The following is a 19181-nucleotide window of genomic DNA, read 5'->3' as shown; positions in this document are numbered from 1 at the left end:
TCTAAACTACCTAACACTACCTTGAGTGTCTCCTCCAGTAGAAATCGAACCCACCCATCAGGGTCATCCTAACTGCTTACTACAGGAAATTGTTAGCAATTATCCCAAAATATTTCCATCCTAATCCCTTTCCTTCTGGTAGTTTGATTTGCAATCCTTACCTTTTGCCTCCTTCTATGGTTAGGCATCTTCATACCTATCAATCCCTTCTCTTACTCTGAATACTTCTAGAAGGCCAAAGGCACATTATTCATCTTTGTTACTCTTGAAAGCACAGCCTGGGATAGGTTCTCTAGGATCTGTTGAGCTCAATATATGTAATTTATGTATCAGTATCTTCACATATATTATTGCATGTTGATATACATGCAGTAACTCACAAATTGTATCTTAATATATTAGCTTTTTAGAAGGTACTTCTATAATGTCAATTTTGTTACCCCAAAACTGGACTCACTTCTTGGCAGCTGTCGAGCCAAAAGATACAACCAAGCCAAAGATCTGGAGAAGGAAGGCTTTATTACCTACAGCCCAAGAGAACACCGGGAATCTTTCTCAAAGCAGTGTCTCCCCAACAGCAACATTGGGGAAGTTTTAAGATAAGGATATATGCACATTCATGAAGGGACTTGAGCAGAGGCGAGTTCAGCATAGAATTGGGGCAAAGATTGACTGAAGTCATAAGGGTCATCATCATCTTTCCTTCTTCCACCTGGATAACGGGTCTTAGTTCCTGTAAAACTCAGATATGTATCAGGTTGCCTTGCATATCCCTTGAGGACAAACAAGGATTCTGATTTATCGCTGAACTACTGTTAATTGACTGCTTTTCCTTTGTTCCTGCATTCCCTCACCTCCCTTAAGATCATTAATTTCTGAGACCTGTTCAAGGGCAAAGGCATCGTGGCCAGTAGACCACAAAATGGCTTAGGCCAAAAGTGGCTTCTCTTGTGTCAAGAAAGCCATCCCTCGTTCTCTTTTTCTGAGAACCTCCTACCCTGTCTGCTTACAATTTTACAGAATGTCTTCTACTTTTTTAGATTCCTGAGCACAGATTTTGCCAAATGTATCATCTCTAAGATTTAAGTAAATTTCAAAGAAGCATTTTATCTTATTTAGCAAACTTTTTTAAAAAAATTACATTAAAACTGGGTGGAAAAGTTATATGAAGTCATCTTTAGACTGAGGTTTATGAGTACATTAATTCAGATAAACAGTAGCTGAAATTATGCAGTAATCTGAAACTTCTTAATGACACTTGAAACAGCTTTTGTGGTTGTTGTCAGCTTGGAAATTATGTCTCATGGAAGCTACAATGAGATAATCTCTTTAATTCTGGAACATTCAAATACTGATTGCTTGGTATCCTCAAGACAAGCTAACAAACAGTGCACAAACATTACATGAATCGCCTTTTCTTAGTAAGGTCTTGTTACTGAAGAAAAAATCTTGTACTCGATGCACAGTGAGGCCAAATAAACCAAAACTCTGGCATTTGGAGCAGAGAAAGGTTTATATTGCAAGGCCAAGCAAGGACCGGTGGCTCACACTCAAAAAACCCGAAGTCTCCAATAGTTTCTGGGGAAACAGATTTTATAGATGAAATTTGGGATGAGGGCTACAGGGTGTGTGGCTCTCTTCTGATGAGCTGGTGGTGAGGTAACAGAGCAGAGCTCCAGGAATCTTGTGCTCAGTTTGAAGTTGGCATCCTCCACCTGGGTGGGGGCCTTAGTTCCCACCAGAACTCAAAGATATTGTTATGTATATTCCATGAGGAGGAACCAGGACCCTGCCCCAAGCCTGCACTATTGTTTCCTCCCTCACCTCTGCGCTCCCTCCCTTCCCTGATTAGCAATTGTTTGGATCTGCCTCTGGAGCTCAGGGAAGGTCAAGGTGTTTGAATGAAGCCTATTTCTTACAAACAAGAAACAAGGAAAGGATTTGTACCAGGGAGGATCCCACAGGATCAGACTCTGCTTCAGGACCAAGCATTCCACATTGTATAGCATCTAAACCAGCAGAGAAGTGATTCCTGATCCATCAAGAAGGTGCTAATTATAGAGACATAAATAACCATGGTTAATATAGCATCTGTCCTTACAAAGATTTCCCAAATTAATGGATTTGTCAACATACCCACAGATGATTAAAACCCTGTGATCACATGCAGAGACTGATTTATGCCTCAGAATTAAAGGATTTTCACCTCTTCCAAGCCTGGAATATAAAGGCTTGTGAAGCAAGACATCTTCTTTCCCAAGAATGATAATGCTGTTCTTAATAAGAAGTGAAGGTTTCTCACTGTTCTGCTTCCCTTACCAATGTTGGGGAGGGGAAATTTCCCTTCTTTCCCTTCTTAGTTCTTTTGTCTGGCAATTAAAATGACGTAAGGCAGATTAAGAGGAGAAAATCAAATGTATTATGGGCACACAGGGAAGTCTCATGGGAATGAAGAATCCCAAAGACAGCAAGGCAAGGTGAGGTGTATGTATATATACTGGAGGTGGGGGTCTGAGGCTTCAAGGGAAGTAAGGTAATTTGCAGGAAGATAAAAAGAGTTAATGTTTGGTAAACAAATGTTTGCTGCTGGGCCATCCAAAGACAATGGGACACAGAGAGGACTTTGATTAAATGGGCTTTGCTAAGTTCTTCCCTGTCCACCACACCTAATACTTTACACACCCCGCAAGTGATAGCTTCTTCCTAGGACAAACCTATCTTAAATTCTGTTAGGCAGTAAGAGGAAGTTCAAAGGTTTTTTCTGAGTCTTTTGGGTCTTGATTGTTTTCAGCTCAAAATTACCCTAATGCCAGAAGAGGCACATCCTGGGGCAGCCTCCCCTTAGCACCATCACTAAGAACATCGGTTTTATGAATTAATACCATCCAAGTCATCTGTTTACCCCTAAGCAAATGGACTTATAAATATATATGTTTTTAGTTTTATATCATGTGTGTAATATTTATAAATCAACCCTTAGCCAGAGACCCAGAATTTTTTTTCAAATTCCTAATAATGCAGATTCCAAAATGAACACATAAAAGTGATACATTTATACAGAGTGAAATTCAGAATTTTATTGATGGCCTTTTTTTAATGTTTAAGAGTAATACCTGTTTCTTCCAGTTGCTTTCCTCTTGCCCTGTCCAAAGAACCTCTTTTTACCCACTCAGTCTTATGCCAGCTTACAGAAGGGCAAAAGTGGGATCTTGGTGTTTAATTTTTATTTTATTTTTTCAGTAACTCTGAAACAATCACCCTGTTTTTGGTGTCACCTTTATCCCACTCTCAAATGTGCCTTAGGTGACCAAATCCTGAAACTCTGTGAAGCTTCCTTTGAACCACTGCTGGCTTAGAATTCAACTTTCTTGAGTTCTTTCAGTCTTTAAGCTTTATACATCTGCTTTTCAGTTTCCAAAAATTTGTGTTTTTCTTTTTTTTAACATCTTTATTGTGGTATGATTCCTATACAGCAAACTACACATATTTCAGATGTACAATTTGATGAATTTTGATAGATTTATATACCAATGAAACCACCATCACAATCAAGATAGCTAACATTTCCATCACTCTCCAAGGGGTACAAATTTCGGATTCCCAATTTATCTCTTCCCACCCGCTTTACCCCTATTAACCATAAGTTTGTTCTCTATGTCTGCAAGTCTCTTTCTGTTTTGTAGATAAGTTCATTTGTGTCCTTTTTTTTTTATATTCCACATATAAGTAATATATGGTATTTTTCTTTCTGGCTTACTTCACTTAGAATGACAATCTTCAGGTCCATCCATTTTGCTGCAAATGGCATTTTTAATTTTTAATGGCTGAGTAGTATTCCATTGTGTGTATGTGTGTACATATGTGTGTGTGTGTGTATATATATATATACATATATATATATATGCCACATCTTCTTTATCCAGTCATCTATCAATGGACATTTAGGTTGTTTCCATGTCTTGGCTATTGTAAATAATGCTGCTGTGAACACTGAGGTGTATGTATATTTTAGAATTAAAGTTTCCTCTGGATATATGCCCAGGAGTGGGATTGCTGGATCATATGGTTAAGTCTATTTTTAGTTTTTTAAGGACCCTCCATATTGTCCTTCATAGTGTCTATACCAATTTACATTCCCACCAACAGTGTAGGAGGGTTCCTTTTTCTCCACACACTCTCCAATATTTGTCCTTTGTCGACTTTTTAATGATGGCCATTCTGACTGGTATAAGGTGATATCTCATTGTAGTTTCGATTTGCATTTCTTTGATAATTATCAGTGTTAAGCATCTTTTCATGTGCCTATTGGCCATCTGGATGTCTTCTTTGGAGAGATATCTATTTAGGTCTTCTGCCCATTTTTTGATTGGGTTGTTTGTTTTCTGATATTAAGCCAAATGAACTATTTGTATATTTTGGAAATTAGTCCCTTGTTGGTCGCATCATTTGCAAATATCTTCTCCCATTCTGTAGGTTGTCTTTTCGTTTTGTTGATGGTATCCTTAGCTGTGCAAAAGCTTTTAAGTTTAATTAGTTCCCATTTGTTTATTTTTGCTTTTATTTCCATTACTCTAGGAGCTGGTTTGAAAAAAATATTGCTGTGATTTAAAAAATTTGGTATTGTTTTCTTCTGTCCTGTTATCTTTGTCCTTGTACCTGGATGGAGGCCCCTTGAAAAAATCCATTTACAGTAATTTTTTTTTCTCACAAGCAAGTTGTTGATATGAATGCAGTTTTTTTTTTTTTTTAATGGAGGTATTGGGCACTGAACCTCACTAAGCATGTGCTTTACCACTGAGCTATACCCTCCACTCGCCCCCCTCCCCTACCCCCGTTTACTGTAATTTTAATGAGATTTTTCTTTGGGAGGAATAGAGGCAAATGCACGTGTATAGTTCTCCATCTTTATTCAAAAATCTTCCCTCAATTCGGGTGAAATGTCCCCATGCGTAGTGAACTTTTTAAAGTCTATAGAGAATTAATATCTTTACCCTTCTCTAAATAATACAAGAATCTTAGACTGGTTTAACACCTATCAAATCCCTCTCCTAATTTATTATAATCCATTGTTTTTACTGTATCCACTTTATGATTATATATTGTCTTTTTTTTTTTTTTTTTTTTTTTGTATAGCCGAGGTTTAATTAGACTTGTCTTGTGGAAAGGCAATGCTGCCTGTCATTCCAGTTCTACAAGAACTAAGCTGCCCCTCCCCCTAAGGTGCGCCCTTAGGGAAATTCAGGATGGAGAAAAACAGAAAGCACTCTGCACTTTGGATACTAGCCCTATCTGGTTAAGATAGGTGTCTAAGGAATAATTTCAGTGAGCCCAGACTCTTGCATCTTCCCATATACAGAAAAGCTCTAAAATCATTAACTTGAGACATCAGTTTTTTATGACTGGCAGTAATCTTTTGATGTTTGACTGCGTGGCTTTTTTTTTTTTTTTTAAGCTTTTGCTTAAAAACATCTATATATCCTGGCTCCTCCCTTACTGCTTTGGAGCTGTTCCTCAGAGCTACCCAGGCTATAGGTCTCAGTAAGGTCCACAGACTCTAAGGTTGTACTTTAGTCACTAGTCTACACATTCTTCACCATTTCTTCTTGCATCTCAAACCACCTCTGGAATAATTTTCCTTCTTCTGGAAGTATATCCTTTAGTGAGGATCTCTTTAAGGTAAACTTTGTTTCTGTTTGTCCAAAAGTATCTATTTTGCCCTCATTCTTAAAAGAGTTCTTGGTATCAAATTTGGGACTTATCGGTGCGTTCTGTCAATGCTTTCAAAATACTATTTCCTACTCATACTTCCAAATGTCTCATATTTCTCTAAGCATATTAGACACACAATATATATTAGGTGTGCAATAATTACATTCTTTGAAATCTCTGTGTCATTTTATTTTTTGTTCATACAGATTCTTGCTTATGTTAGGCTTCTTTTTTCATGTTTTATGACTATTTTTTTTACTGTAGGCTCATGTTTGTGGAATTTATCTGTGTGAATTGTTTGAGAGTTTTAAGTGCTTTCCTTGAGAGAGAATTTGTATTAGCTTCTGCCAGGATATTAGGGGCACCACCAATCCAGGAAAAATTGAAAACAGATTTTGGCAGTAAGTTTATCAGATGACACAGTTGATGTAAATTTGGCTCAGAAACTGGCATGAGGAAGGGCTTGTAGTTACAAATTTTCAGTGAGGTTCATGCCTCTCATCTCAATAGTCCTTTTTTTTTTTTTTTGAGTAAAGGTAGATTTAGTCAGAGAGATACATACTCCATAGACAGAGTGCAGCCTGTGTCAGATGGCAGGAGAAATGCAGTGAGGTGTGGGGGCTCAGTAGATTCACACTCCAAAGACAGAGTGCAGGCTGTCTTACTCAGAAGGGAGAGTGGCCTCAATAGGCCTTTTAAATAAAATAACAATCCGGTGCTCTGTAGGTTAGGTATATGGAGAAATCACACGACGTCTTCCTTTGCTGATAGCCGTCCAGATTTGTTCACTTAGCTGGCTCCATTCAGTTTGTTGAATCACCTGAAAAACATGATATTTAGTTGCTTTTGTGAGATTCTCTAGTGTCTGAGTAGAATAAGTAAATCTTTGTCGAGGATTTCCTCAGTCATTTTTCTTCAAAATTCCTAAGTGAGGCATTTCTAAAGCCACATTTTAACTTTCACAGGCCCTGGGTATTTTTGCCTTTGTGAACCCCTTCCATCATTAAAAAACATTTTTTTAAATTGTCTTATATGGCTGTGTTGATATAAAGACAAATTTAATCCAAACTAGATCATATTATTTCTTCTGATTTTAAAGGAACTGAAAACATTTTCACAGGCCCTGAGCAAGCTGCCTCCGGGCTTTGCTTGTCTCTTCCTACCTCTCTCCACCCCAGTGTCAGTTGTTCTGATGATTCCAATAATATTAAAGGTTTTCTTTGAAAGGAAAAGAGAGGAATCAGTTTACAAATTTCTCTCTCATCTCTGTCTCTATTTCACTTCTTTTGCCAAAAGTCTAGCCTATCCTTAAGGTTATTTCATCTGCCATCCCTTTTCTCCACTTTTCCTCTTGGGCCAGAACAATCCATAAAGTACTAAATTGTCCTGTACTAAAGAAAGAGAGAAGATATTTATCTAGGGAAGAAAGTTTATTGCTTATTTTATTTTAGCTCTTCCTTCATCTCCAATTCTATATTTAATATTTCAGCTTTAAGGTGTTTTTTGTTTGCTTGTTTGAATGAGAAAAAAAAAAAAAAAAAAAGGACAGGCGTTGTAAACCAGGAGCTTATGTCCTTTTTTCAGAGATTTTACCCCAACTTTGGTGGTGACTTTTAAAAAGAAAGTTAAACTTTGTGAGAACTATCATAGTTCTCAGGAAGAAAGTTCTGTAGTGGCTTTCGAGAATGGATGACTTCATGTTTGCAGAGTGCTCTGGGCACTTTAGATCAAAGATGCTGCGCTTCCCCAGCGTTAAACCCATTTAATTTATACCCAGATTATACATTTAAATATCACAGAAGTGGGTGAAGCCTCATACACTTTGTATTTTGCTGGTTTCCTTTTTGGCTAGAGGCAGCTGTCTGTCTGATAGGTAATAACAATGCTTTACATTTATAGGCTGTATAACATCTTTCATCCAAGGAATTCAAAGATCTCAGCAGCTGACTCATTGTTCCCTACAATATCTCCCAGCACTTCAGATGACATGCATGGAGGCCAACTGGTTATAGGTAAAGAAACTCGGGTTTTGGAGGCATGAAAGTGTTAACAAAGCATCCCAGGGCTGCTTCGGAGATGGAATTCAGAGTAAGTCTTTCTTTGATTAGACCATAATCACTAGCACCCATTCCCTCCCCATAGTGTTAGCTCTTTATGGGCTTCCATTACGTTTATGGTAAAGATAATACTCCTTAACTATGAAGGGATTAGCTCTTACCTGCCTCTCCGAGCCCATCTCATACTCCTTACTCTCCCCCTTGGCTACAGCCACTTTGCCTGTGCTGTTCCCTCTGCCCGGAACGCTTGACTGTCTCAAGTGGGTATCTCCTAGTCATCCTTCCTGCTCCCCATCATGTTCCTCCCTAGGGGACCCCTGGACTAAATCAAATTCCAGCCTTACTGTTTCTCCAAGTATGAGGCATCGCCCCGTCAGAGCACTTGTCACACGTGCAGTTTTATACTTGACTGTGCCAGGGGATTGTTTGGTTGATGCCTGTCCCACTCCCCTAGTTTTCCTTACTGCTGTAGCCCTCACATCTAGCTGAGTGCTTGGTGCTAAATATGGCCTCAAAATATATTTGTGGACTAAGTTAATTTAGATTTTAGGAAGAATGTTCTTTCAGAATTTGACCCCAAATTCTGAGCTTCAATTTGGAATTATAATCCAGAAGAAAATGGTTGGTGTTCTAAGTCATTATTCTAACATACCTGAATAGGAAAATTTGTACATTGTTTTAGCAAGTTAATTCAAGCTAAAACCATTAAAACTCTAGTAAGCTGACAAGAGACAAATCAGGGAAATGTTGAAAGGGGGCGATCTCATAAAAACTGTGATTAAGAGGGGCTTCCACAATTTAATACAACGTTTTATCTCTGGTCTTTGGAAATCTGAGATTAGACAAGAAAGCCAGTGGATTATTTCCAGAGCAGGAGTCCCCACTCGAACCCCAGGAGTGTACTTCTCTCTGTATTTCCCTGTAGTTTTCTCACTGTGGTTCTCTTTTCTGGACATCTGAGCAAGACTGGGAGAAGACTAGATACATTCATTCAAGCTGTTTCCTGGCCTTATTGGAGGGCTCACGTCTGAGACGCATGGAGAGCTGCTGCCAGCAAATGCCACAGATGTACTGACCAGTTGCTCTGGTGAAACACAGAGTGGGCAAGACTCTCTCTTCGTGGTGACCACTTTGTATGGAAGCATCAAATCACTGTGCTGTGTGCCTCAAACTAACGTAGTGTCGTAGGTCAATCATACTTCAATTAAAAAATATTTTTAAAAGTATATACCTAAAGTTGAGAATCTTCAGAAGTCAGGTGTGTGTGTGTGTGGTTGTTGCTTTTTGTTTTAAACAGGGCCTGTCATAATCCTATCAGTGTTTTGGGAAGAAAACTCCAGAGGCAGAACCGAGGATGGATCTGCAAAGAGAGTAGGAAGGAACAAAGGAAGGAGATGACTGAGGAAATTATTGTCAATAGTTACAGTAAAAGCTGGTGGGGTCCCAACTCCAGCTGTGGCAGGAGGGAGACTAGGGAGACATTGTGGAGAAAGGACGGGCAGGATTTGAGCCCAGCTGGGTGTGGGCTGTGGGGAACAGGAAACAATCGGAGCTGTCTCAGGTTTCCAGGCTGGGGATTCGGTGGATAAGGTGCTATTAACTAAACAGGGACTGGAGGACAAGCAGGTTCGGTGAAGTGTAAATGTTAGGTTTTGGGCGCCTGGGGGACATCCAAGTGGAGAAGCCAGAAAGAGAGACGACCTGGCTGGAGAACCACATTTTGGAACCTAGATTACACTCCTTTGAGGAATTAGTGGGTTTTTTTTTTTTGTATTGGTGTAAATCTCATACTAGCCACGCTGATTTCCTTAATTTCCCTAGAAAACACACAAATACCCAGTTAGACTGTGGTGTTCCTGATAGAGCAGATGAAACGTCATTTGTAAGAATGGTTCTATGAGAACCCGCATTCACAAAGCCAACTCAGCACCCAGGGAAGCAACTTCTCTCCCTCAGGCATAGACTTGGGAGTGAGGCTTCTTGGCCAAACCTTATTCTCTTCCCAGGAACAATGGAGCATAGAATGTTTAAGGGCAAGTTGCATGTATTACCATGTGGAACTAGTATAGTTTTCGGGAGAAGGGACTACATTTGCATTTAAAGAAATGAGAGGGAGATCTTTCAGGTAGGGATGAGTGAGCTAGCATGGAGAGATGCTGGGGGATGGAGTGGAAAGTGGGAGTGAAGGACCCTGGTTACAGTTGAAACACCTGTGGCCCCAGGCAACTTTGGCGACCTTGTTAATGGGTTTGGGAAGGTAACAGCTGCGATATCCAAATATATGTATTTGGCCATTCAGATGACCAAAATGTATTTCTCATATGTATTTGGTCTTTGTCCACAGTACCTGGCTCACAGCTCCCAGAACGCTTGGAATCTTCCTAAGCAGTTAAAGCAATGGGAGCATCTTTTGTTACAATATTTGGTCTCGTGTTCAGAGGAATAGGGTGTCTTGATTTTCATAACAAGCTCCTTTCCACCATCCCTGGGTTTATGATAATGAGGTGACTTACGGAAATCCCCTGAAGATGGTGGGGGTGGGGTGGCTGGTTGCCAGTGAAACTATCTGTGAACAAAGGATTGGGAATTTCAGTCCCACCCCCTGATTTCTGGGGAGGGGAAGGGAGTTGGAGGTTAACTCAGTCACCAACAGCCAGTGATTTCATGACTCATGCCTGTGTGATAAATCCTCCATAAAAATTCAAAAGGAAGGGGTTTGAAGAACTTCCTGGTCGGTAAACCAGAACCCTTTCAAGTGCCACCATGCCAGGCCCCAAACTCCGTGACGACAGAAGCACCTTTGTTCAGGACCCCGCCCTGTGTATATCTTCATCTGACTGTTGATTCCTACCTAGCCTTTGTAATAAACCAGTTTTGCTGAGTTCTGTGAGCCACTATAGCAAATTAACCAAACCCAAGGAGGGGGTTCTGGGAAACTGAATTATAGCCAGTTGGTCAGAAGTACAGGTAACAGTCTGGATTTGTGACTGGTATCTGAAGTCAGCTCTAGTAAATTAATTGAACCCATGGAGGGAGCCTTTGGAACCTCCAATCAATAGCCAGTCAGTCAGAAGCAAGGTGATAATAAGAGCTTGAAACTGGCCTTTGAATGTGTGTTTGTTTGTTGGGGGTAGGGGGTGGTTCTTGTAGGACTGAGCCCTCAACCTGTGGAATCGGATGCGCTATCTGGGTAGATAGTGTAGAGCTGAGTTGAGCTGTAGGACACCCAGCTGGTGTCACAGAATTGCTTGGTAGCATACACACACATCAGAATTTGGAATAGAACAAAGGTGTTCTGCTAATCGGTAACGAAGAAGAGAAGAAAGGTGAAGTGATGGGGGTGCCCAGGGGCAGTGGGGGTGGGGAGGGAAAGGCTGATCTTTGGACAGCCATTCATAGGTATATAGGATATTTCTAATTTCAGATTGCTAGTAGTGAGAACAAATTATCCCAACTTACAGCTTGAGCTCTAAAGGACTAGGAAACTTGTAATGTTTTTTAAATTGAAGTATAGTTGACTTACAATGTTTGTTAGTTTCAGGTGTACAGCAAAGTGATTCAGTTATACATATATATATTCTTTTTCAGATTCTTTTCCATTATAAGTTATTACAAAATATTGAATATTGTTCCCTGTGCTATCCAGTAGGCCCTTGTAGGTAAAATTTTTGATAAAGGAGGAGTTTTACCATTGTGCAGATGGGCAAGCTGTCAAGGTAATCTCACTTGTCTCACTTTTGTAAATTTAAAAGTCAGTTAAACATTCTTTATTCAAAATCCCTTGAAAGATTTAAGATTTAAAAATTTTTTGTCATTTAAAAAAGCATTCTTGGGAGGAGGGTATAGCTCAATGGTTGAGTGTGTGCTTAGCATGCACAAGGTCCTGGGTTCAATCCCTGATACCTCCGCTAAAAACAATAAATAAACCTAATTCCCTCCTCCCCACAAAAAAAAATTTAAAAAAAAGCTTTTATGTCACTGCTGAGCCTTGTGGTTTCACTTTTATGTAAACTTTACTGCATGTAAAAGTAAACTGTGTTTAAGTTTGGTTTTGTTTGTTTGTTTTCTATTTCCCTGGTGCTGCTATTGCTAAGCAAGGAAGGACCATTGGGAGAATCACTGAAAGGAGATTAATTTCTGTGTCAATAAGTCAAACAAACTTCTGATTTTGCAGGAGATGCTGGGAAGGGTTGGGCATGGCAGTCAACCCTTTGGAGAAACTTAACAAAAGTAAGGAAAGAACACTGAGGTATATTTAATATGTGTTTATTTTAAAAGTATTTAGGTAGCTCCAGTTTATAGCATTTTAGTATTTGTGTCATTGTGATAGAGATTTAGTACACTCTGGCTTGACCACGTAGAAATGCGTTTGGTGCAAAGATTCGACTCTGTTAACATGATGGGAATTTTCCAGACTGTCCTGTAGATGTGCTAGGTCCTATTTTTTTTTTTTTTTTGAGCTCTTTATTTCAATATTCTATGTTTCCTACTTTCTTGATTAAGAAAAGAAATGGATTTCTGGTGAAGACTCCCGACATATCCCATATGGCTCTTAACAAATGGCTGTCGGCTTCCTGACATTCTCTTTGTGTAGATGCTCTTTCATGCACTAAAATTGCTTAATGGACAGGAGAAGAATCAAATGGACAAACATTGGCAACTCAGATAGAAACTCAGATGACAGCTCAAAATGGATAACTAGGTTTGGTCTGCAGAACCGCAAAAAGCCATCTGCCAAAAGACATGCCTGCAGATTCCAGGGACTGACTTCTTAGAATGCTACTAAGATTCTGATTAATTTCTTAAGAAGCATGAAAGCCAAGTAATCATAGCAAGAAGGAAGAGTCTTGATTCAAGTTAAAAAAACAAATAAACCCAGGGGGAGCGTATAGCTCAGTGGTAGAGTGTATGCTTAGCAGGCATGAGGTCATGGGTTCAATCCGGTACCTCCATTAAAAATAAATAAATAAATAAACCTGATCAGCTTCCCCCCAAACAAACAAACAGCCTCCCCCCACCAAAAAAAAAAAAACCCCACAAAAAACAAATAAACCCAAGTAGGGTGTAATCTTCAATAGAATGAGGAAATGAACACTTAACCTCCTGTTTTCTAGGTCAGCTCCCCTTCCACTGGTTTTATTTTTTTCCCTCAGGCCTCAAAGGGCTACTGAGAATTTTTAAGAAGCCCAGAAACCTAAAATATTAGGAAGAGTAATTCATTTTCCCCAAAAATTACCTCCAGGGCGGTATGGAGTGTGGTGTGAGTTTGGATACAAAGTAGGGTCTAATGTAAGCACTACAGAAGTGATTAGCAAATCGCAGGCAGATTTCCAATGATGGATGTAGGTCTAGGCCCGTTGAGCAGACACTCTGATTTTAGTGTTGGTTGGTTAGTGTATAGATGACCCAAATGATAGCTAGAATGGATTATCTACCTGGGAACCAACAGGGCAGTGGTTTGACTTGGGCTGACCCTGAGGTACAGATCTCAGTGTAGGCTTTTATTTAGAAGGTGATCCCAGGAATCATGAGCAGGGAAGTGGGGAAGTGGGGTACCATGGAAGACAGCCAGTAGAAGGCATGTTGATGAGCAGATTGACTCTGTGAACAATGATTTAATCCTAAGGGGAGATCCTGGAAGATTATGTAGAATAAATCTGAGAGTTGTCCCATTTGATGGGTGAGGAGCTGGGGTGGTTTACTTACCAGCTCTCATCCGTCAATGGCTAAAGGCTCTTCCTGGGGATATTAACTCTCCAGCATTCCCCATTGGTCCTTTAAGGGTCTAGCACATTCCTAGACCTGGAGAAAGCCTTTAGGCAGACAGTCAGTCATTGGCTTTTACCCACAGGAAATGTGTGAACAGTAAATGCTGGATGGATATAGGCTAGGCACCTATAGCATCTGTTACATGGTTCTTAAGTTTTTTGGGCAGTTATCAGTCACTTGGAGAATTTGACTAAAGTTATAGATCCTTTCACTAGAAAAAATAAGAAGTGCATACATATATACATGAATTTTGCATTCAATTTATTGGGAATTTGAAGTTCCACTTGAAGTGCCAAAGAGTCTCTGTCTTGGGGGATCTATGCTGATTTAGAAAAATTTTACCTTGTCTTAGCACTGAAAGGTAAATACAGAGTGATTGGGGCCAGCAAGGGAATCATCTATCATGGAAAGCCTTGTGGAAGAAAGCATTTTGAGGTAGGAGTAACAAACTCCAGACTTATATTGAAATACCATACTCTAGATGGAGGTATGGATTTCATTATTAGCAGGACTCAGTTGTATGAAAGAGGGAGACCCAGCAGGTGGGTCCTTGTAGCAGATGGCATAACTAAGATATTGTAAGAATGTTGTAACAGAGAAATTCCTAGTGACTGAAGAATAGTATTGCTGTAGACTAACTGTGTTATCCCAAAATTCATATGTTGAACGTTAGAGAATCCCCAATGTCATGGTATCTGAGGGCCTTTGGGAGATGATTAGGTCATGAAGGTTAAGCCCTCATGAATAGAATTGTGTCCTCATACAAGACACCTCAGAGACCCACTTCACCCTTTCCACTATGTGAGGGCACAGTGAGAAGAGGGTCATCTTTGAACTAGGAAAAGGGTCCTTGCCACACACTGAATGTGCTTGCACCTTGATCTTGGACCTCCCAGTCTCCAAAGCTGTGAGAAATAACTATTCGTTGTTGAAGTCACTCAGTCTGTGGTATTTTGTTAGAGCAGACCAAACAGACTAAGACATGTATCTTCCCGAGGGGGGAATTGTGAGCCTCAGTCTGCTTCTAAAATTTCTATAGGAACAGCACAGTAATCTATTTCACTGTACATTTTGTTTGCAGAGTAGATAATGCAATTATATGGCCCCATCTTCAATAACCGTAAAAAGATATAAAAATAAAAAATTTCCTCTAGGTCCTGAATGCCAGTCATCTATACTTTCTCCAGAAATAGTAACTGTTATCAGTTTCAAGGACAGTAGTATCAGTGGCAATACGAGTTTCAAGCACCACAGTACTGAGGGTTGTGGGAGGGAGATTACCAGTACTTAGGAAAATGAATCATTATTGAAACAGTACCCACAATTGCCATGATGTCATTATGACTCAGGAACAAAGGCCAACATCATGAAACCAGTAAATATAGCTCTCCCTGCCTGCTCCAGGTCGAGCAGAAGGCTTTTGGGTTTACTGGTGAGATTTCAGGCACAGACCTGGCACATTGGGATACAAGGGACATGAGTACTTTGTCTCATTGCAGTGGACCTGGGGTCACTGGATCTCTCTTGTGGGTGGGTTATGCCTTCAGGTGACCCAGTGTTGGTAGCATGCATTTCCTAGGGTCTGGTATACCACGGGGGCCTAGGCAGGCAGCCGTCTGGTTCACTGCTGAGACAGAGGCTTTCTCTTACACAGAAGCTGGTCAGTGTAGACACTGTAAAACAGCTCTTGGAGGCATAAGAATTCTGTGTTTTTGTTTTCCAAGAGGACCTGCTGATCGACAGGAGAGTAAATGGTGGCACCATGTTTGACCTACATGGTTTCCATGTGGTTCCTGAGTAACTAGGGATGAGTGGAGGGGAAGGGGCCATGAACTATAGGTTATGGGCAGAAGCTCCAATTTTGGGGTGCCAGGGATATAGGTGTTTCAGAAAGTTAAGCTAGAATATACTGGGATTATTCCTATTTCTTAACTAATTTAAAGAAATGAATTATGGCCACCCCACCCCCACCCCGAAAAAAAGAAGGAGGAGGAGGAAGTGGAGGTAGAGGAATAATTGTCCGTAATTTCAGCTTCTTGATCATCTGCTGGTGCTCATGGTCCCTGAGAATCTGTTTCAACCAGAGCCTGACTTCCGTTAAGTAACACAGCAAAGTCTCTAAGGTTGACCTGATGGCCAAGGAGTTTTGACCTTTGATTCTAAGAGTGTGTGTGTGTGTGTCTGTGTTCAACAAGTCTGATAGTCCTGTTAGGCCTGAGTCATTTAGGGAGAAACGTGCACTCTGGAATGAAAAGACAGACCTGTGTTAGTTCAGGTCCTTCAAGAAGCAAATGGCAAGACAGGGTTAGAAGTGCATGATGTTTCTGGGGGAAAATCCCTGTGAGGGAAATGGAGAGAGAGGGAACAGGGGAGGCTGAGAGATCCTCAGACCACAACACTGATCTGACTCCCCTGAAGGACAGAGGGAAGGAAAGAAGGGTGGGTGGGAAGAGTCTCAGACTGTAGTGCAGTTCAAAAGTTTGGGCAAAGCCAGTGGGGAGCCCTCAAGCCAAAGTCACCAGGTGAGGAACGAGCCTCCCTTTATCTCCCTACAACATGGGGCCATTGGCTGGAAGCAGCCTGTGGGCAGCTTGACCTGGGAACTGGTGGATTCAGAGCACAGCACCTGGGAGTGAGCCCAGGACTCCTGTAGATAGGGCTGATTTCACAAATTTGAAAATATCTGTAATGAATTTGGATCAGAGTTTGGAGTATTTCAGGATGATAAGAGAGGAGAGGGGGCGCTTTAGGGAATAACAACAGCCCAAACAACTGACATTTATGTATTATGTGCACCATGTTAGTTGCTAAGCTCCAGATGATCAAATCATGTAATGCCTGCAATGACACTGTGAAGTTCTGTATTATTTCAGTTTGAAGTGGTAGAACTAAAATTAACTTAGGTGAAAAAAAAAAGAATTTCTAGAATTTACCTGCTCACATAACCAGGCTGTTTCAGAGCTGGGATTAGAGGGAGGCAAGTGAGGTAGGTAATGCAAGTGCAGAGTAGGATCCTGTTTTTATTTAATAAGTTAATTTTTTTCCATCATGGTTTTTTTTATATTAATTTTGATTTTTAAAAATATCATTTAAAATACTGGGTTTTTTTGATAACTGAGTTTTGTTTGCATCCCTTTAAATTTCGCTCCTAAGATGAGTGCCTCACTTGTCTCACCCTAGTCCCAACCTGCTTCAGGCATGGCTGAATCCACAGGTTCAAATGAACACATCATGACTCAGCTAGTTCCTTTGACTCTGCTTTTTCTTAGTTCGATTTTATTTTAGCTAGGCGCCTTCTATATGTGGCTTTCAGCATTCATAAGTCAGAGGGAAAGAGACACATTCTTGGATTTTTGCAAGGACCCTGCTTGAGTCCATCTGAAACCTAGGGCATCCTGGAAGAATTTTAAATTATAAGGTATACTCCAATCCAGGAAGACATTTAATTTCTGGATTCTTATTGCTTTCTTTTTGGAAACTCAATCTTTTTTAAAAATCATATTTATAGTTTACAAAATTCTCACTGGAAAGCAAAACCAGTTTTAACTAACTTCACATATTGACTAGGTGAGAAAACCAAAGTATCTTTCATTGAGGCAGCATTTTTATGGGATAATAAATTTCTATTTGTGCAATAATAACATATCAAGGATATCTTGTTAATAGAAGAAAGCAAGATGCAAAACCATGTCTGTCATAAACCACCGTTTGTGTGAAGTACAGTATATGTATGTGTGTATGCATATGATTATTATTTCTGGAAAGATATAGAAAAACACTGATCATACTTATTGCTTCTGAGGATGGTAGTTGGGTGGCTGGGAGACCATGGGAGAAAAACTAAGTTTTCACTATATAGGGGGGAGGGTATAGCTCAAGTGGTAGAGTGCATGCTTAGCATGTGAGAGGTCCCGGGTTCAATCCCGGGTAACTCCTCCAAGTGGAAATCAATGAAGAAACCTAATTACCTCCCCCTCAGAAAACAAACAATACAAATTTTCATTGCATAAAACTAAGTGTTCACTGTATAATATCTTTTGAATTTTGTACTGTGTGCATACATTATCCATTCAAAAATTTTAAAATACTTACTTTTTTCTTAACAAATATGTGATAGATACTGTTATAGACATTAGGTATAAATTAGGGAACCAGACAGACAAATTTTCTGTGGTTCTGGAGTACATTACCAAGCCCTGATTTGGTAGAAAATGCAATTCATTATAAGATCCCCGGAGTGTAATACGGGATGTCAAAATGGCATGATTTTGTCTAATGTTCATTATTGATGTGGAAGGCAGTTTTCACTTTTTTACTCCTGAATTCTTTTACTCAAAATGAAATCCCTGCTGCAGTATAGACCCAGGGATGCTAGAGTTTTTACAAGGGATGTCTGAGATTAAAGAGACAGAAAACTAATGTTAGTTGACAATGGCAGTCTGTCCCCAATAGTAAATGCAAAGTGGAATTCATTACTGACCCCTACCCCTGGTAATAAATATGGTGGTTGTGTCAATAATATTAAGAGCTACACAAATGTTTAATAAACATTGGTATCCAGAATTCCTGGAATGCCTGGGTGTTGAGTCAAAGAAGAAGTATGCTAATTTCATGAAGTCTCATGTTCTAGGGACCAAAGAGTTAAGATTACCTTAGGTTACCATGGCGGGAGATAATTCTGTAGTTATATGGGAGCACAGCTTCCTCCAGGAGTTTTCAGGATCTCTCCTTGCTACTCTAGAAGGCCGGAGGTGGTCATGAGTGACAGCAGGAGCGAAGGTCTCAGAATGCTTGTGCTAGCCTAGGTGATGGCGATGGGTGCTCCTCCAACTAGGAGACCTTGAGAAGCATTGGGAAAACTAGTGATTCAGTGAGGATGAGTAGAATTATCTCCTGTTTACTTCTCTGCTAAATCCCATTCGGTCCAGTTCCTGGGATTTAAAACTTTAACTCCAAAGTTTACTCATTGAATGTGTCAATTCTTGAAGGAGCTCAAGGGCAAGTGATAATTACCTTCTATGAACATGGTAACAGTGATACAGTTTACAGAGTCCATACCTAACTTGGTCAAAATCTGCAGTGCTTCCAAGATAAACATCAGGAGAGGATGGAGGGATGTATGAATATGCAGGAACATAGGTTATGTGAAAATCCTGTCACCGAGGCAGGAGGAGGTGCCATCACCCTGCCAGCTCATCCCCCTAGTACAGAACTGCTCAGCTGCCGGTGCGGCTAGATTTGCTTCTTCTGATAACCTCTCCCTGGACCACTTGCCTTGCAAGTCTGGAAGAAACAGCTTTTCTACCTTCATCTTTTTTTTTTTTTTTTAATATCATGGAATTTACTAACATGAACACAATTGCTGTTAATACGTTGGCTATTCAAGTCTGCCTGGACTTGTTAGAGGAAGTGTATTTAGTTTCAGTGTTTCCTCACTTACCGTTTTAAATCACCATAGGTTATTCTCTAACATCTATGTTACTATATCAGAGAACTTTAGACACAGAGAAAAGCCAAGAGATCAGTCTGTCTTATTCATTTCTCACACATGGATGCTGAGGTTCAGAGCGGAGAAAAGGTATGAATTTTTCCCTATTCAAAGAAAAATGATTTTACTAAAATTACTTGACGATTTGGAAAAGTACA

The sequence above is a fragment of the Camelus dromedarius genome, chromosome 2 (assembly GCF_036321535.1).
Source record: "Camelus dromedarius isolate mCamDro1 chromosome 2, mCamDro1.pat, whole genome shotgun sequence".
NCBI lineage: Eukaryota > Metazoa > Chordata > Mammalia > Artiodactyla > Camelidae > Camelus > Camelus dromedarius.
Note: the sequence above shows the minus strand (reverse complement) of the source record.